Source organism: Salvelinus sp. IW2-2015, linkage group LG7 (genome assembly GCF_002910315.2).
Source record: "Salvelinus sp. IW2-2015 linkage group LG7, ASM291031v2, whole genome shotgun sequence".
Classification (NCBI taxonomy): domain Eukaryota; kingdom Metazoa; phylum Chordata; class Actinopteri; order Salmoniformes; family Salmonidae; genus Salvelinus; species Salvelinus sp. IW2-2015.
This window is the reverse complement of record NC_036847.1, coordinates 33485761-33490953: the sequence shown is the minus strand read 5'-3', so window position 1 is coordinate 33490953 and position 5193 is coordinate 33485761.

Below are 5193 nucleotides of genomic sequence, written 5' to 3'. Positions count from 1 at the left end.
AAACTATACAGACAATGACTTCATCAAACAACACTGTTTCACGACGCATCAGTGACATGGCAGGAGATGTTTTGAAACAATTACTGCTTCGCATACAAGCCAGTGAATTCTATGCGTTACAGCTGGATGAGTCAGACGTGGCAGGCCTGGCACAGCTCCTGGTGTATGTCCGTTACGTTTATGGGGGGGTCAATTAAGGAAGACATCCWCTTCTGCAAACCACTGGAAACCAGGATAACAGGAGATTATATTTTTAAAGTACTGGACAGCTCTGTGATAAATGGACTTTGGTGGTCAAGATGTGTTGGTATCTGTACGGATGGCGCAAAAGTCATGACAGGGAGACATAGTGGAGTGGTAACGCGTGTGCAAKCAGTTGCTCCCGACGCTACTTGGGTACACTGCAGCATCCACTAAGAGGCTCTTGCTGCCAAGGGAATGCCTGACAGCTTGAAAGAGGTTTTGGACACTACAGTGAAAATGGTTAACTTTGTTAAAGCAAGGCCCCTGAACTCTCGTGTATTTTCTGCACTATGCAATGATATGGGCAGCGACCATGTAACGATTTTACAACATACAGGAGTGCGCTAGTTATCAAGGGGCAAACTATTGACACATTTATTTTAATTGAGAGACGAGCTTAACGTTTTCTTTACTAACCATAATTTTCACTTGTCTGACCGCTTGCATGATGACTGTCACGCCTTGGCCTTAGTATTATTTGTTTTCTTTATTATTTTAGTTAGGTCAGGGTGTGACATGGGGTATGTGTGTGTTTTGGGTGATTATATGGTATAGGGGGTGTTGGTTGTAGTGTATGGGTTTGTGTTGAGTGTATGTGTCTAGGTATGTCTATGGTTGACCGCAGGTGCTGTCTCTTATACACATCTAGATGTGTATAAGAGACAGGTCTATGGTTGAGTGACATAGTGGAGTGGTAATGCAGGTGCAAGCACTTGGGTACACTGCAGCATCCACTAAGAGGCTCTTGCTGCCAAGGGAATGCCTGACAGCTTGAAAGAGGTTTTGGACACTACAGTGAAAATGGTTAACTTTGTTAAAGCAAGGCCCCTGAACTCTCGTGTATTTTCTGCACTATGCAATGATATGGGCAGCGACCATGTAACGATTTTACAACATACAGGAGTGCGCTAGTTATCAAGGGGCAAAGTATTGACACATTTTTTAAAATTGATAGACGAGCTTAAAGTTTTCTTTACTGACCATAATTTTCACTTGTCTGACCGCTTGCATGATGACGAGTTTCTCACACGACTGACCTATCTGGGTGATGTTTTTTCTCGCCTGAATGATCTGAATSTAGGATTACAGGGACTCTCTGCAACTATATTCAATGTGTGGGACAAAATTGAGGCGATGATTAAGAAGTTGGAGCTCTTCTCTGTCTGCATCAACAAGGACAACACACAGGTCTTTCCATCATTGTAAGATTGTTTTGTGTGGAATTTAACTCAAAACGGATGACACAAATAACTGGATTCGTTTCATGTCCTTTCATGCCCTGCCTCCAGTCCACTTACCAATATCTGAACAAGACAGCCTCATCAAAATTGCAACAAGCGGTTCTGTGAAAATTTAATTTAATCAGAAGCCTCTGCCAGATATCTGTATTGGGCTGCGCTCAGCGTGTCCTGCCTTGGCAAATCGCGCTGTTAAGACACTGATGCTCTTTGCAACCACGTACCTATGTGAGAGTGGATTCTCGGCACTCACTAGCATGAAAACTAAATACAGAAAATGGAAATGTGGAAAATGTGGAAAATGATTTAAGACAGACTCTCTCCAATACAACCGAAAATTGCAGAGTTATGTGCATCCTTTCAAGCACACCCTTCTCATTAACCTGTGGTGAGTTATTCACAATGTTTGATGAACAAATAAGGCTTTATATGTAAGATGGAAAAATAAAGAGCTTGATTAAATAATTTAGTATTATTATATTATTATTTGTCCCTGGTCCTATAAGAGCTTTTTGTCACTTCTCACGAGCCGGGGTGTGACAAAMWCWCACWCWYWYTYWTRTKTWWWAWAWRTRTRKKRTAKWGTGTGTGTGTGTGGCAGGCTTACAATGATGGCAAAAAAACWATATTTGAGAGTGCGCTGACCCTGGTGCTAGAGGGGGTACGCAGCTGGAGGTTAAATGTTTGAAGGGGTACGGGACTATAAAAAGTTTAGGAACCACCGGTCTACCTCAACACTTCAGACAAAGGTACGTGAGGTACGTGACAAAAGTACGTGAGCGCCAAGAATCCAACATGGACTTTGCGTTGTGCTAATTTCCCTTTCATCGCCAAGCAAAACAAGATAGCTCAGTGCATAATGTGAAGGATGTTTCCAAAATGTCAAAGTAAGACAAGCATGTTTCTGATTGATTTTGATTAAGAATCATCTGGTATTAGGAGTGATGTCAGATGACAAAGAAAGGACGGCATTGGTCAGACAGATTTACTTTATTTTCACACGTGAGCACTTGCATCCACAAACGGTCATTCTGGTCTGTGTAAGAGAGCACAGTGTGCTAACAAGTGAACAGTGGAGCTGCATAGTACCACTGACATAACTACAGACAGAATAACCCTGTTAGTTTAGTTGTTAACCTCTCTACTACAGCTGCATAGTACCACTGACATAACTACAGACAATAACCCTGTTAGTTTAGTTGTTAGCCTCTCTACTACAGCTGCATAGTACCACTGACATAACTACAGACAGAATAACCCTGTTAGTTTAGTTGTGCCTCTCTACTACAGCTGCAAGTACCACTGACATAACTACAGACGAATAACCCTGTTAGTTTAGTTGTTAACTCTCTACTACAGCTGCATAGTACCACTGACATAACTACAGACAGAATAACCCTGTTAGTTTGTTGTTAGCCTCTCTACTACAGCTGCATAGTACCACTGACAGAAATACTGATAGACTAACAGCTTGATTAACATGGCTATTATCTAACTTGACTAGAGTTAGGCCTGAGGCTTGTTTTTACCCTGAAGATGGGACTAGGACATAAGCTATGGGCTATACTAACCAAGCTACGCTAACAGTGGAAACTTCTTCTCTGGAGTGATAAATCACACTTCACCATCTGGCAGTCCGACGGACAAATCTGGGTTTGACGGATGCCAGGGGAACGCTACCTGTCCGAATGCATAGCGCCAACTGTAAAGTCTGATGGAGGAGGAATAATGGTCTGAGGCTGTTTGTCATGGTTCGGGCCCCTTAGTTCCAGTGAAGGGACATCTTAGTGCTACAGCATACAATGACATTCTAGACAAGTCTGTGCTTCCAACTTTGTGGCAACAGTTTGGGGAAAGCCCTTTCCTATTTCAGCATGACAATGCCCCCCCGTGCATTGAGGCTGTTCTAGCACCAAAGCGGAGAATAACTCCATATTAATGCCCTTGATTTTGGAATGAGATGTTTGACGAGCTGTGTTAATAAATATACTGTATATAACTATATTATACTGTTACAATATATTACATGTTACTGTATTAGTGGGTTTAGTGGGATTTATCTGAGCACCTCTCTCAGAAAGGACATCTGACTGTATCTTTATAGGTGTGGGTGGAACTGCAGGGGACGATGGGGCCATTGCTAGATGTAGCAAGGCTCCTAGCTGACACAGAGCGAATGAGACTAAGGGGAAAGATGGCAAAYGTCTGTCTGTCTTCGTCTGTCTGGCACCTGCAGCTGGCAGCAGTTGGTCCTAGCTGTTTATGACGCCTGTTATGTCATGCTTATGACATGCTACTACTGTATGTTAGTCATAATTAAAGGGATACTTTGGAACAGTGGTGTAAAGTAAACTAAGTAAAAAATACTTTGAAGTACTACTGCAGTCATTTTTGGGGTATCTGTACTTTACCATTTATATATTTTTGACAACTTTTCCTTTTACTCCTAAGGAAAATATGTACTTTTTTTCTCACATACATTTTTCCTGACACCCAAAAGTAGTCGTTACATTTCGCATGCTCAGGCATGACAGCAATATGGTCAAATTCACACACCTATCATAACGTTGTCATCCCTACAGCCTCTGATCTGGCAGACTCACGAAACACAAATACTGCATTTGTAAATGATGTCTGAGTGTTGGAGAGTGCCCCTGGCTATCCGTAAAAGAACAAGAAAGTCGTGCCATCTGGTTTGAGTAATATCAGGAATTTGATGTATATCATTTACTTTTACTTTTAACTCAAGTATGACATTTTGAGTATTTTTCCCACCACTGTACATTTMAAATCAGATACTTTTAGACTTTTACTCAAGTAGTATTTCACTGGGTGACTTTCACTTGAGTCGTTTTCTATGAAAGGTATCTTTACTTTTACTACAGTATGACATTGAGTACTTTTTCCACCTCTGGCAATTAAGCCCTTTATCTACTTCCCCAGAGTCAGATGAACTCATATATACCATTTTATGTCTCTTCATCTAGTATAAAGAAAGTTAGAGGTAGTTTCGCGAGCCAATGCTAGCAGTTACCATAGACTTCCAGTCATTGCGCTAACGCTAGTTAGCAATTGTGCTAACGCTAGTTAGCAACTTCCTTTAAACTGCACATAGAGACATAAAATTGGTATCCACAAGTTCATCTGACTCTGGGGAAGTAGACAAAGGGCTTAATTTCCAAAATCCTGACRTATCCCTTTAAGACAGCATACATTGGGAGAGATCATGGAAAGTTGAAGACATGTTACATTGCAGAACAATTTCCTTGCTCAAAATGCATAAGCACAAACATGCACGCTTACACATACAAGCATGCACACACCACAGGAGAGAAATTGTCAATTTTGCTCTTTGTGAAATGGGTAGTCTGGAAAACAGCATCCTGGCAAATTAATATAGAGAACAAGATAATCTGCAGAAGCCTTTCCTCTCTCTCTACTTCCTCCCTCCCTCGCCCTCCCGTTTCGTCTCCCTTTCTCTCCTATCACGCTCCTCCCTACGTCTCTCCTCCTCTCCCCTCCCCTCCTCTCCTCTCCCCCTGTCTCAGTGGGTCCTCAATAGTTCCTCTGCTTCAAAACCCCTGAAGAAAATGCTTAACTATCTTTATATGAGGGCATTTAAATGCCTTTCTCAAGGGGCATTTTTATTTCATTTTGTTTTGTTTACGAAACAAAAACTAAGAGCATAAGAGCAGAGTCTTTATTATCCCAG